Raw genomic sequence first — 16,178 nt, 5'->3', positions numbered from 1 at the left:
CTCCCAGGAATGTATTTTGTAAACCACCAACGGCTGTGTAGACAATGACAATATTGAGGGGTGTGTCATAATTATTAGGTTGATGAGAATGATTTGAGTGAAACTGTTAAAAGAATAGTTTACAACATGTTGAATATATTAGGCTAATGTTATCATATGTCAACATAATTAGATATTGTACATAATATTAGCATCAACATACTGTACATTATTATTTAATTACATTTAATATACAGTATATATTTAATTGTTTCCCATTTCATTTTTGTTACATGTAATCTTTTGGTTCAACCATAATGCATAATAAGCATCATCATCAGGGGGAACATATCGGGTGTACGCTGATAATCTGTAGAAAGAATATATGAATTTATCAGACTTGTTGATAAAACAAAAGGAGGATTGTTCATAAGACTGAAAACTGAAAAAGAACAGACATTTCGGTTAATCGTTCAGCAATAGTCCGTACTCTCTGTGCTGTAAATAGAGATAGGAGAAGAAGGGTTCAGATGTTATCTAGTCAGAGGAGAGGAGACTATTCAAAGGTAATACTGTCCATAAAGAGGATGTGTAGTCAGAACTAGAGGACACACTGAGTTCAAATATTCTTTGTTTTCCTTCAGATACTTTGAGCATTTGTTTGAGCCTACCTGAAATGCCAAATAAGCGGGGTTTGCACTTTTGTTCCTTTTCCATTTCTCCAGACGAGCTCAATCAAGCGCAATTAAAGAATTTGAACAAAAACAAACACCATTTGAACCCAGGTCTGTCTGACTAGGAGACAGGCCATTGTTTGATGCTATATGCTCTCTAGAAGAGTCCCACAGGTCCACAGACAGACAGACGGACAGCCTTTTGATGAGGACACTCCAGATACAGTAAGTGTCAGAAAAGGTCAGAGCGGCCATCTTTTTCGACAGCAGTCGGCATTCTGTGTGTAAAAGATACCAGTACACGCATGAATTCTCTGCACAGCTGTGCCCAACCCAACCCATATTGGCATCCTTGCTAATTATAGGCCCCAACGGGCGAGAAAGAGACAGATAGAGAGAGAGAAAGGGGGAGGTAAAGGGAGAGAGACCAATAAAGAGAGAGAGCATCATTCATGATACAATGGTAGCCCTGAAAGACGTTTTCCACTGGGGCTTTAGCACCGGAGGTTGAACAAGCTACTCATTTGTTTTACACTGAACACAAATATGAACGCAACATGTAAAGTGTTGGTCCCATGTTTCATGAGCTGAAATAAAAGATCCCAGAAATGTTCCATACGCACAAAAACCTTATTTCTCTCAAATGTTGTGGACAAATTTGTTTACATCCCTGTTAGTGAGAATTTCTCCTGGGGACAATAAAAGGCCACTCCAAAATGTGCAGTTTTGTCATACGACGCAATGCCCAAAGATGTCTCAAGCTTTGAGGGAGCGTGCAATTGGCATGCTGACTGCAGGAATGTCCACCAGAGCTGTTGCCAGATTATTTAATGTTAATGTCTCTACCATAAGCTGCCTCCAATGTCATTTTAGAGAACTTGGCAGTACGTCCAACCGGCCTCATAACCGCAAACCACATGTATGGTGTCGTGTGGGTGAGTGGTTTGCGGATGTCAACGTTGTGAATTGAGTGCCCCATGGTGGCGGTGGGGATATGGTATGAGCAGTTATAGGGTTGCAAAGGGTCGAAAATGTAATATAATTAATGTAATATTTCCGGACATTTACCATGAGAAGTTAAGCCCTGGAATTTGGGGAATTTTGCTTAAATTCATCAAAAACGTTAGCTTATAACAGTGAACCTTTTTTGTAGGATACACATTAGGCAATTCTAGGTCTTGTGGCATATTTTGGTTAAACTATCCCCAATTCAATGGAATTGCAACCCACCCTCTGCATGCACAGTGCATTCTTCCATCACATGTGCAGTGCACTCTTCCATCACATGTACAGCTGATTCTCAAGATCTTGCACACTAGTGAGATGCTATTGATCCCACACTACTACACTGTCTGAGCCAAGGACTACATGCTTTATGGTAAGTTTTGATTACAATACTGGGTGGGGTGAATATATTTTATATGACATACAGGATTTTTTGTTAACTAGTAAATAGTAGCCTACATCAAAGTGTGTTTAAATCATTTCTAACTTGTTAACCATTTCTGCTAGTTAGTTTTTGCTACCATGTGGGTTTTAGCTTGCTTGAGCCTACTAACTGAGGAGTGTTAATTCACCTGTTTCCATAGGTTTAATTTTAAAACATTTATCTTACAAAGGAGTTGTTTAATCTAACTACTTAACTATTTATCTGTACATGAAATTGTATTAGGATTTTGTTTTACTCATTTTTTTATAATCCTTACAGGAGAATGCCACGGGCACTATCTGATGTGTGGAGACGTTTCACTGCAGCTAGTGTAGAAGAAAAAGCTGTGTACATTTGAAAATACTGTGCCAAATCATATGTGAAGAATGCAACAAAGATGCAGAATTATCCGGCAAAGTGCAAAAAGTTCCCTCGGCGCTCACAACAAGCAACCTCTGACAAAAGTCCCTCTACATCTATTTGAGATGAAAATGATGAATCTGACACCTTATCTATAGCAACAGCTCATGGTCCTCCTGGAATCAGGTTTTTTGACTCAATGGAGGAACGTAGTCAGAGAAATTCTGATGAATGTCTTGCTCGAGCTGTGTATGCAACTGGTTCACATCTGATGCTCACAGGCAATGTGGATTTGGAGAGATTTCTGAATGTTCTTTGCCCAGCATACACCCCTCCAACCAGACATGCTTTATCTACTCATTTGCTGGATGCAGAGTTCAACAGAGTTCAAGTGAAGATCAAGCAAATCATAGAGAGAGCAGACTGTATTGCAATCATCTCTGATGGGTTGTCAAATGTTTGTGGGCAAAGAATAATTAACTACATAATCTCCCCCCCCCAAACAGTATTCTACAAGAGCACAGACACAAAGGACAATAGACACACTGCTCTCTATATTGAAGATGAGCTGAAGGCAGTCATCAATGACCTTGGACCACAGAAGGTATTTGCACTGGTGACAGACAATGCTGCGAACATGAAGGCTGCTTGATCTAAAGTGGAGGAGTCTTACCCTCACATCACACCCATTGGCTGTGCTGCTCATGCATTGAATCTGCTCCTCAAGGACATCATGGCACTGAAAACAATGGATACACTCTACAAGAGGGGAAGGAGTCTCCAAGAAATGGCTATATCACAGTCTGCCGATATGGACAGCTCCATCAAGTGGATCCTCCTGGATTATGTATTTTGGGAGAGAGTGGTAAGCAGCCTGATACTCCTGAAACCTATAGCAGTAGCCATTGCACGGATTGAGAGAGACAATGCCATTCTGTCTGATGTTCAGACTCTGCTTGCAGATGTAAGAGAAGAAATCCGTACTGCTCTGCACACTTCACTGTTACTCCAAGCAGAGGAAACTGCAGTTCTGAAATACATCAGAAAGCATGAAGACTTCTGCCTGTAGTCCATACACACCGCAAAGTACATGTTGGACCCCAAGTATGCTGGCAAGAGCATCCTGTCTGTTGCAGAGATCAACAAGGCCTATGGTGTCATCACTACCGTGTCTCGCCACCTTGGTCTGGATGAGGGCAAGGTTCTTGGCAGTCTGGTTAAGTACACTTCCAAGCAAGGGCTTTGGGATGGGGATGTGATATGGCAGTCGTGCCAACATATCTCATCAACCACCTGGTGGAAGGACTTTGTGGATCTGAGGATCTTTCCCCTGTTGCCTCCATCATCCTCCAAATCCCAAGAACATCAGCCGCCTCAGAGCGCAACTGGTCCTTGTTTGGGAACACACACACCAAAGCACGCAATAGGCTGACCAATACAAGGGTTGAAGAATTTGTTGTCATCTGGGCAAATTTGAGGCTTTTTGAGCCTGACAATGAGCCATCTTCAACAAGGTTGGAAAGTGACAGTGAAGATGAGGCGGACATTGGGGAGGTCCAGGGAGAAGACATGGAAGCCTGAGAGGAAGACAACCAAAGCTTTAGTTTCTAGACTATCATTTTAAAGATGTATGTTAAAAACTGTTTTTGGGAGATGCGATGGATCATTTGGGATCATTCAATAGTCCCTTTCTTTTGTTGTTGTGAAATCATCCCATGTGAAGAGTCAACTCTTCACATGGAATCAGAAATTCCCCAGGGTAGCTGTTTAGGCCCCTTTTGCTTTTTCAATTTTTACTAACGACATGCCACTGACTTTGAGTAAAGCCAGAGTTTCTATGTATGCGGATGACTCAACACTATACACGTCAGCTACTACAGCGACTGAAATGACTGCAACACTCAACAAAGAGCTGCAGTTAGTTTCAGAGTGGGTGGCAAGGAATAGGTTAGCCCTAAATATTTCTAAAATTAAAATCTTGTATTTGGAACAAAATACTCACTAAATCCTAAACCTCAACTAAATCTTGTAATAAATAATGTGGTAATTTAGCAAGTTGAGATGACTAAACTACTTGGCGTAACACTAGATTGTAAACTGTCATGGTCAAAACATATTGATGCAGTAGTAGCTAAGATTGGGAGAAGTCTGTCTATAATAAAGCGATGCTCTGCCTTCTTAACAACACTATCAACAAGGCAGGTCCTACAGGCCCTAATTTTGTCGCACCTTGACTACTGTTCTATCGTGTGGTCAGGTGCCACAAAAAAGGACTTAGGAAAACTGCAATTGGCTCAGAACAGGGAAGCATAGCTGGCCCTTGGATGTACACAGAGCTAATATTAATAATATGAATGTCAATCTCTCCTGGCTGAAAGTGGAGGAGAGATTGACTTCATCACTACTTTTATTCATGAGAGGTATTGACATGTTGAATGCACCGAGTTGTCTGTCTAAACTACTGGCACACAGCTCGGACACCCATGCATACCCCACAAGACATGCCACAAGAGGTCTCTTCACAGTCCCCAAGTCCAGAACAGACTATGGGAGGCACACAGTACTACATAGAGCCATGACTACATGGAACTCTATTCCACATCAAGTAACTGACGCAAGCAGTAAAATTAGATAAAAAAAAACAGATAAAAAAACACCTTATGGAACAGCGGGGACTGTGAAGCAACACAAACATTGGCACATGCATACACACACACACACACACACACACACACACACACACACACACACACACACACATACATACAATAACATACCCACTATACATACACATGGATTTAGTACTGTAGATATGTGGTAGTGGTGGAGTAGGGGCCTGAGGGCACACAGTGTGTTGTGAAATCTGTGAATGTATTGTAATGTTTTAAAATTGTATAAACTGCCTTAATTTTGCTGGACCCCAGGAAGAGTAACTGCTGCTTTGGCAGCAGCTAATGGGGGTCCATAATAAATACAAAAATACAAACTCATTTAATTTAAGTTAAATTCGTAAATCAATAGTTTTTTTATTTTGATTGGAAGGATTTAATCATTTGCAATTATGTCTACTTATGATAAGGTAAAAGGTTTATGTTTCTGTCTCCATATGATATGGTAAATATATCCAATGCAAAAAACATCTACATTTAAATGGTATTAATATTAATTTGCATATATTTCCATTTATTCCCATTAAATCCCATATATTCCCGTTAATTCCCACGGAAAGTTTCCACCTCAGAATATTCCCCAAAATGTGCCACCGTAGGCAGTAAGCTACGGAAAATGAACACAATTGCATTTTATCGATGACAATTTGAATGCACAGAGATACCGTAATGAGATCTTGAGGCCCATTGTCGCAAGGATCTGTACACAATTCATGAAAGCTGAAAATGACTGATTTCCTTATAGGAACTGTAACTCATTTATATTTTTGTTCAGTATGGATGACATGTTATTTTTTGTGGAACTACTGGCCTTTATCTCTGTGGTGAAATCCTGTTTTCTCTTGAATTCCCCCCCCTTGCTTCATTGGCCATGAAAGTTGATTCATTCTGGTTGAAATATCAGCTCCTTTGTCAAGTAAATTTTTACTCCTTTATCTGATAAATAAATGACCTTCAGATGATGGCTTGAATAATTCAGATTTCTGCATACTACAAACATAGAGAAATGCAAATTTGTCCAATGATTTTTCAAGCGAAAATACAGAACATTTACAGCAGTTGATGATTCTAAATTCCTTGTATCAGTATGGCTAGAAAGGATTTCCTGACCTTCACGGGATCTTTCTTGTTTGTTCTGTTTTCTCTGCTGCTTTAATATTAGCCCAACAGAAGAGTGCTATGCTGGCCTAAATTGGGCTGCAGTTTACTGGTGTTCCTGCTGTTTAGCCTGGACTATCTTTAATGTTGCCATAGTAACTACCACAACAATGGCCACCTTTGTGTCTTTTTTGGGGGCTCCTTTTGTCAAGGTGTTTTGCAGAGCATGGACAATAGTGATAATATTTTATGAAAATGTGATGCACAGTAGGCTACAGATGTAAGATCTTAGGAAGTATGAATTATTATGTGGAAATATGAATTATTATGTGGATTATAATTAATGGGCATTTTTGTAAGGGTTGATACATTTTTCGTAAGGGAAAATCAAGTCTGACATAGTGGAAATTACAAACTTCAGAAGTCTTTTTAAACCTCAAATGCACTGAAAAGTTAGTTTTTTTTCTCAAGGGGGGGGGCAAAATATTATGGTAGGCTACACTGTCCCGCGAATGTTCCGCAAAATCATCCCGCATTTGTGTATTTTAAATGTGGTCACCCTACTTCCATAAAACCTAGTAATAAATGACCAGAAAGTCCTTGCACAGCGGAAAAGCATGTTTTGCAGTTGACTTGAAACTGTAACGTAAACATTCTTTACTTTGATTGAATAGGTTCCTACACTCTCAGAAAAAAAGGGTTCTAAAAGGGTTCTGCGGCTGTCCCCATAGGAGAAACCTTTTTGGGTCCAGGTAGCACTCTTTTGGGTTCCATGTAGAACCCTCTGTGGAAAGGGCTCTACATGGAACCCAAAAGGGTTCTACATTGAACCAAAAGGGTTCTACCTGGAAGCAAAAGGGTTTTTTCAAAGGGTTCTCCTATGGGGACAACCGAAGAACCCTTTTTGGTACTAGATAGCACCTATCTAACAGTCTTCACTCTGTGTGGCTGATTTCATCCCTGAACCACCATAGAAGAAAAGAGACATGGGGGAAATAAAATCCTACGTTAGAGGATTGGGACACGTCCCATTTCTCTCTCTCCAGGGGTCAGTGGGGCTGTCTCAGAATATTTCTCAATATCCCCTTTGGTGGAGAGCTCGGAGCAGCTCCCATCAGTACCTATCAGCCTCTGAGAAGCAGAGCATGCTGTGGGATATTTTTTGCTCACTGAAAGAAACGAGAGGAAACTCAGCCGTTGCCTTCTTCCTGTTTGCTACACATTTGTTTGATGTGGTGTAAAACGCAATTGAGATGAGATTGTCCTGAGCTTTTGTAAGCTTTAATCTTCTCTATCTCAAACTCGCTCAAGCGTTATCTCACTCACTAGCCCCTCCCTCTCTTGTTTGATTGCATTATTCTTTTATATCTGGGCTGTAGTGCCTTTCGTCCTCTTTGACCCCGGGCGTGTTTAGTCTCCGTAAAGCAAAGTCAACTCTCTGTTTTCCCAAACAAAGCTAGAATCACCCTGAGACAGAGGCAAACATCAAACAAGCTTGACAGGGGAGAGAGATGATTGTGGCTCACTGTTTTATCGGAGTGAAGCTGATGTCAGTTAGTCTGTTGACGTGCTGTCAACCTGTTCAATAGACCGACCAGCTTGAACCAATAAGTGCTCAGAGTCATTCCCAATTCAAACACCAGATTAAAATGATTGAAATCACAATCAACACATAGCATTTCTATGAACCAGAATTCCCTGACTACATCAGAGATGTTCTGTAGAGTCATTGGCTGTAGCCTCACAGGGCTTCCCTGGTGGTGAAGCAGTGTTGAGTCTATCCGGGCCTGGATGAGTTAACCAGCCAGTGACCCATTAGACATGAGTCATGGGATGAGCGGGAAACATACAGTATGTGCTCGTTTTCACAGCGTCATTTACACTTAATTGGTCTTTTCATTGTACTTCACAGCAGGAGGGGTGAAGTAGGAAAGCAAAGGCTAGCTTTTTCAAACAGAAATTTGCATCCTGCATCACAAACTCCAAAATGTTCTGGGACACTGTAAAGTCCATGGAGAATAAGAGCACCTCCTCCCAGCTGCCCACTGCACTGAGGATAGGAAACACTGTCACCACCAATAAATCCACAATAATTGAGAATTTCAATAAGCATTTTTCTATGGCTGGCTATGCTTTCCACCTGGCCACCCCTACCCTGGTCAACAGCCCTGCACCCCCCACAGCAACTTGCCCAAGCCTCCTCCATTTCTCCTCCACCCAAATCCAGATAGCTGATGTTCTGAAAGAGCTGCAAAATCTGGACCCATACAAATCAGCAGGGCTTGAGAATCTGGACCCTCTCTTTCTAAAATTATCAGCCGAAATTGTTGCAACCCCTATTACTAGCCTGCTCAACCTCTCTTTCGTATCGTCTGAGGTGCCCAAAGATTGGAAAGCTGCCGTGGTCATCCCCCTCTTCAAAGGGGGAGACACTCTAGACCCAAACTGCTACAGTCTTATATCTATCCTACCCTGCCTTTCTAAGGTCTTCGAAAGCCAAGTTAACAAACAGATTACCGACCATTTCGAATCCCACCATACCTTCTCCGCTATGCAATCTGGTTTCCGAGCTGGTCATGGGTGCACCTCAGCCACGCTCAAGGTCCTAAACAATATCCTAACCACCATCGATAAAAGACAATACTGTGTAGCTGTATTCATCGACCTGGCCAAGGCTTTCGACTCTGTCAATCACCACATTCTTATCGGCAGACTCAACAGCCTTGGTTTCTCAAATGACTGCCTCACCTGGTTCACCAACTACTTCTCAGACAGAGTTCAGTGTGTCAAATTGGAGGGCCTGTTGTCCGTACCTCTGGCAGTCTCTATGGGGGTACCACAGGGTTCAATTCTCGGGCCGACTCTTTTGTCTGTATACATCAATGATGTCGCTCTTGCTGCTGGTGATTCTCTGATCCACCTCTACGCAGACGACACCATTCTGTATACTTCTGGCCCTTCTTTGGACACTGTGTTAACAAACCTCCAGACGAGCTTCAGTGCCATCCATCTCTCCTTCCGTGGCCTCCAACTGCTCTTAAACGCTAGTAAAACTAAATGCATGCTCTTCAACCGATCGCTGCCCGCACCTACCCGCCCGTCCAGCATCATTACTCTGGACGGCTCTGACTTAGAATACAACTACAAATACCTAGGTGTCTGTTTAGACTGTAAACTCTCCTTCCAGACTCACATTATGCATCTCCAATCCAAAATTAAATCTAGAATCGTCTTCCTATTTCGCAACGAAGCCTCCTTTACTCATGCTGTCAAACATACCCTCGTAAAACTGACTATCCTGCCGATCCTCGACTTCGGGCGATGTCATTTACAAAATAGCCTCCAACACTCTACTCAGCAAATTGGATGCAGTCTATCACAGTGCCATTCGTTTTGGCACCAAAGCCTCATATACTACCCACCACTGCGACCTGTATGATCTCGTTCACTGGCCCTCGCTTCATATTCGTCGCCAAACCCACTGGCTCCAGGTCATCTATAAGTCTTTGCTAGGTAAAGCCCCGCCTTATCTCAGCTCACTGATCACCATAGCAGCACCCACCCATAGCACGCGCTCCATCAGGTATATTTCACTGGTCACCTCCAAAGCCAATTCCTCCTTTGGCCACCTTTCCTTCCAGTTCTCTGCTGCCAATGACTGGAACGAATTGCAAAAATCACTGAAGCTGGAGACTCCTATCTCCCTCACTAACTTTAAGCACCAGCTGTCAGAGCAGCTCACAGATCACTGCACCTGTACATATCCCATCTGTAAATAGCCCATCCAACTACCTCATCCCCATACTGTTATTTATTTTTGCTCCTTTGCACGCCAGTATATCTACTTGCACATTCATCTTCTGCACATCTTTCATTCCAGTGTTTAATTGCTAAATTGTAATTATTTCGCCACTATGGCCTATTTATTGCCTTACCTCCCTTATCTTACCTCATTTGCACACACTGTATATAGACTTTTTTCTATTGTGTTATTGACTGTATGTTTGTTTATTCCATGTGTAACTCTGTGTTGTTGTTTGTGTCGCACTGCTTTGCTTTATCTTGCCCAGGTCGCAGTTGTAATTGAGAACTTGTTCTCAACTAGCCTACCTGGTTAAATAAAGGTGAAATAAAAAATAAATAAAAAAAGTCACACATGCACACACACACACACACACACACACACACACAAATATTTGTAATTTCAGCCTGGAAGGTTGTGTTTACTGAGCTCATTCCCTTCATGGTCTCTATGTCACAGACTCATCACTACTCCTACAGCAGATTAATAATACAGACTCATCACTACTCCTACAGCAGATTAATAATACAGACTCATCACTACTCTTACAGCAGATTAATAATACAGACTCATCACTACTCTTACAGCAGATTAATAATACAGACTCATCACTACTCATACAGCAGATTAATAATACAGACTCATCACTACTCATACAGCAGATTAATAACACAGACGCATCACTACTCTTACAGCAGATTAATAATACAGACTCATCACTACTCATACAGCAGATTAATAATACAGACTCATCACTACTCATACAGCAGATTAATAATACAGACTCATCACTACTACAGCAGATGAATAATACAGACTCATCACTACTCCTACAGCAGATTAATAATACAGACTCATCACTACTCATACAGCAGATTAATAATACAGACTCATCACTACTACAGCAGATGAATAATACAGACTCATCACTACTCCTACAGCAGATTAATAATACAGACTCATCACTACTCCTACAGCAGATTAATAATACAGACTCATCACTACTCATACAGCAGATGAATAATACAGACTCATCACTACTCCTACAGCAGATTAATAATACAGACTCATCACTACTCATATAGCCGATTAATAATACAGACTCATCACTACTCTTACAGCAGATGAATAATACAGACTCATCACTACTCCTACAGCAGATTAATAGAGTTATGGTGGTGTAGCGTGGGGGATTTGGGGAAGGGGGCAACAGGTGTTTGACTTTACTGTATTGCTAGTCGATCACTCTCTCCTCATCCAAGCTTCTCCGCAATCTATGCTCCTATTCTGTTTTCAGTTGGTATCATTGGTAGGGGCTTGTGTGCGTAACTATTTCTCATATGTCCTTTCTCATCTCACAATTGTAGCGAAGAAGTTAAATGCGTTTAACGTTAGTCTGTAAACTAATTATAAACCCTTTATAAAGTAAAAAGATTATGTTCCAGTCTCCAATTTCACCCGTCCTCCTTCACTTTTGGCGAGATATTTTTTCCCCGTCTGCACACATGAACAGGCCACATTTGGGAGCGGTTCATTTCAAAATCTAATGCCCTTGTTGTGTGGCCGTAAATTTTATTAGCGTTTATCCGCTCACAGTCTTTTTACCTCTTTGAATTCTCCCCTGGCATTAGTTTAAAACTTGACTTTTTGCCTGGCCAATTTACTATTTCTGTCATCTTTAGAGGTAAAAAAATATGCGTTTTGTTTTCAAGAAAATACACATTCTTTAACTATATGTAAATGACGATAGATTATACTATATTTGCAGTCAACGTTAGGTTAATGAAGCTTAAGTTATGCAAGTCAAGGAAACATTGTTTCTAGTAAAAAATTATAATCATTTACCATTACGCTATAATCTTTCTGATTACATCCACACTCGCAGGTAATATGGCATCTTTTTACAAATTGATGCTAATGCATTCTGACAAGAATCTTTGCATTATGATGATGAATTTGCATTAGCCCTACATAGGGCTGCTGCAGTGACCGTATTACCGCCACACCGGCGGCCACGAGTCATGAAGGCAGTCAAATTCCACGTGACTGTTTAGTCACAGTAATTAGTCTTTTCCAAACTCTGATGCTGCTCATTAGTAGCCTACCAAACGTGCTAACTGCCTGGTACTCAGCACTCTATTGTCCCTCTAATCACTCTGACATCAATGCAAATGTATTCGAAAATGGAATCAAACACTTCATGAGCTCATGTTGCGCAACATTTCTATAGGCTATGCAATTGGTGAGAAAACAGAGTAATGGCCTCTACTAAATAGGCTAGGCCTACTATATATATTTCTCAACTTTCCTAATATTAAGCACATTGCTTATCTTTACAACAGGAGTATAGACTACCTGGCTGGCATGAAAATGAATCACTGGAAAAGCGTTCTCCATCTGCTATTTAACATTTACATTTTAGTCATTTAGCAGACGCTCTTATCCAGAGCGACTTACAGTAGTGAATGCATACATTTCATACTTTTTTTACTCTGTACTGGTCCCCCGTGGGAATCGAACCCACAACCCTGGCGTTGCAAACACCATGCTCTACCAACTGAGCCACACGGGACCAGTGAATAGATGACATGTATTTCTTCCTGCTGCCAATTTTTTGATACAGGTGCATGATAATGGTCCATTCTGAATCAAAGCAAATTTCACATATATTATTTAGTATATGTAAAGACAAAATTAAATCAAGAATAGTCTGATGGGTGACAATATTAGCCTATCACTTATATATTATCACTTGTGAATGATGCCCAGCATAAGAAACAGCCTTTTTTTCTTGGCTTTTTCGAATCATAGTTGCACACATCAAGTAACCTAGCCTATAGGTCTATATGTTTTCAAAAGGTTTATATCACAACTAAAGTGTCCAAAAAACGTATTTAAATTAAGCATATTAATTTGCTTTACAAGGGGTTTAGAGCCTAACTGGCATACATAAACAGTGCGTGACTTTCAAGTTTAGGTAAGATAATTTTCACCATAAAAATGCACCTTTATAATAATCGCATTTGTAGTCACTTTTGATAATGGTGTTTTCCCGCTAATGGAACATTGCTGCTTATAGCCTACTGCCATGTGCACATTGATGCGCGTATAATGTGAAGAAATAGCCTAATAGCTTATTAACATTTTAAGGTAAACGTTCTAATCTGTTGTGTCAGCCACATTGCGTAAAACATGATTTTGATGCTAGGGCTTGTATTAATTAAAACTTTCCCAGACTACGTTTGGAATATTTATTTCTCGCATAGAATAGAATAGGTCGACTTTTGTACTATGGGGGATAGTAGATTGACATAGGCTAGTGCTTTTGCTGTTTGTTAGGCCTTCACATCTTGTTGGCTGTCGAAAAGTAAGTGTGGACAGTTGTTCCAATATCTTCAATATGCTCCTCAGAACTGGATAAGGATGCACGCAGTTGCGTTCCCGATGTGTCTGTTTTCACTTGTAGCCTGTGAGAAAGACCCGATCACGTGATGGAGAGCAGCAATCAGGGAGAAGGGCACAGCAAAGGCATTGATTGTTTTAGGGTGCATTGCAGCCACAAAGGGGATGCCCCTGTGAAATTCGAGTCATTATCAAGTGATTGTCAAATTGTGAATGAGAGACTAATGAAGTGTGTACAGCCTATGCAACAAAAACAAAGCGGAGCTCATGCCTTTCAAGCGACTTTTTACAAATCATCATTGGAGTCTCATCATGCAGCCTTAAAATGTATTCAAAATCAAAACATATAGCCCAACGTTTGTAAAACAACTAAAGTTACATTAATAACTCTAAATTAAACATTTAGGAATAACTATTTCTTTGTTAACCGCTCAACACAGAATAGCCGCATGTGCACACTCCCTCAAATCGTTTGGAGAAAATATTTATATTTTATTCAGCTTTGTTCAATTGTATTCTTCATACTATTAAATAATATAAAATAATGCCACAGAATTCTAAGCACATCTTGTCTGCTAAATGAGGACAACTCAGAGTATGCTAACATAAGTACAACTCAGAGTATGCTATTTTGTTCTTCTGAAATAGACTACATTTTCTTTATATCATGCTTCTTTAGACCTGTCTAAAATAAATCATGGATTTATTGTGATGGAGTAGACTATATCACATGGATTTATTAGACTTTTTAAAATGGAAATGTTCCAAAGGTCTGCATCAGTGGCTTGTAGGCCATGTGTGGAAGCCAGGAGATGCTAAATATGTTTATGTTAATTAACGGTCAATTACCGTGAGACCGACAGTTATTTGCTTGACAATCACCGGCTGATGAAATTTCGTGACCGCCACAGCCCTATTTTTTTGGTATTTTGTTCATTATGCAGAGACATACTCATGTCGTAGTTAGTCTACATCCCTTCCCTTCCAGCTTTTACATCCGCTTTGTCCTGAAGCTCGGATATGGAAAATCATGTTGGAGATTGGTATTGACGTTTTTATTGCTTATCTATGGTTTTCATGGCAACAGGGTCCGGTCCTCATAGCTGGCCTCCTCCAATCCGTCACCTCTTTGGTTGGAATAAACGGATGGAGAGCTTATAGTGTGTCTGACAACCTTCTGCCTGGTCAGCAGTGCACACTGACCTATATTACAGATTGTAGATTAAACCAAGAGAAGGTTCCACAGGCTTACGGCCCACAGAGCCCATTTCAAACCCAGCTAGGATAAACCGTTGTTGAATGAGGAAGAATGAAATACTCTCAAAAGTGTATCTCTAGGGCATGTGTATCTGGTGGACCTCACAGAGTCTTTGTATTATCTGTATTCATCGCAACGCTGAGCATTAATTGAATTAAAGCATTATGGAATGAACACAGTGAGTTCAATGCCAGTTCATGATGTGTTGCTGAGGGCATGTTTTTGTAAGATGTTCAAACAACTTAAGTGCTACTTTGACTTAGTTTCTGAGGTAGAAAGCAGTAAAGAACATTACTCTTAACTGGCCATTACAGTAGTAGCTGATTGGGTGTGGTACATATTTGAACCCTGCATACTCTGACTGCCATGGGTGGGTAGGGGTGTCATGGCACCTGTCTACGTGTGTGTGCATGCCTCAGCATGTTTACGTTTAATATGTCTGTGTGTGTTTGCCCATGTTTTTGTGCATTAGTGTGTGTGTGTGTGTGTGTGTGTGTGTGTGTGTGTGTGTGTGTGTGTGTGTGTGTGTGTGTGTGTGTGTGTGTGTGTGTGTGTGTGTGTGTGTTGATACTGGAACCCCGGCACCATGTGTGCGGAGACCTGAAGGGGTAACTGAGCCCAGTCCCATGTTGTGGTGATACAGTATAAATAGCCCTAAAGCTCTGACAACCCTGCCACAGCCCACTGTGTGTGTGTGTGTGTGTGTGTGTGTGTGTGTGTGTGTGTGTGTGTGTGTGTGTGTGTGTGTGTGTGTGTGTGTGTGTGTGTGTGTGTGTGTGTGTGTGTGTGTGTGTGTGTGTGTGTGTGAAAGCCACACTTCCCCAGCCAAACACTTCCAGCTATGCTGGCTAAAGTTCACATACTAACGTCTCCCTTTCCTTACTACTGAGATTTATTACAGATTCATTACAGCATGGGTACATCTTAATGACAGTAATACATATTCACTGTGATTATTTTGGAGTTAGCACGTGGGAATTATTAAATAGTAATAGGTTGTTTATAAGGTGTCAAATGATAAGCGAATGAACTGTAATGGAGTCTAGAGTGTCGTTTTCTTTACAGAATAAAGACTAATTTGATATTTTTGACTGACTTTGTCCTTTCAGACAGCTGAATATATTGAAATGGTTTTACCATTACAGTGTGTTCTCAGGGGAACCCATATACACAACATTCTAAGTCCTTATGGTTTGTCAATGGAAAATGGGGCCATCATCATGCATATCAAAAATATAGTATTGTAAATTGTACTGCACTGTTGTAGTTACCAGTTACACCTCGATTCATTTACATTTGAAAGACACTTGGTGGACACTGATGGACTGTCACAATGAGACATTGAGGTATATTCATGCTGGGGCGAGTGTGACATGTCTCACAACTCTTCACTGATTTAATCTGAGTTGAATCACCTGCTGTCTCAAAGAAGCTTATTATATAGAGAAGTACTGTAGTGTCACCTCTGTTTCAACCTTGAAGCTATGTAAAATACATTAGTAGTCAA

The 16,178-nt window shown here is 40.8% G+C and overlaps 1 protein-coding gene across 19 annotated transcripts in view; it reads left to right on the top strand.

Moving 5' to 3' along the window:
* epb41l3a (erythrocyte membrane protein band 4.1-like 3a) overlaps window positions 1–16,178 on the top strand; it is an 83,105-nt gene that overhangs the window by 30,194 nt on the left and 36,733 nt on the right. The gene's annotated exons all lie outside the window — the stretch shown is intronic.

The sequence above is a fragment of the Salmo salar genome, chromosome ssa29 (genome assembly GCF_905237065.1).
Source record: "Salmo salar chromosome ssa29, Ssal_v3.1, whole genome shotgun sequence".
Taxonomy (NCBI): Eukaryota; Metazoa; Chordata; class Actinopteri; order Salmoniformes; family Salmonidae; genus Salmo; species Salmo salar.
The sequence above is the reverse complement of the archived record's forward strand: the minus strand, read 5'-3'. Positions and strand labels throughout refer to the sequence as shown.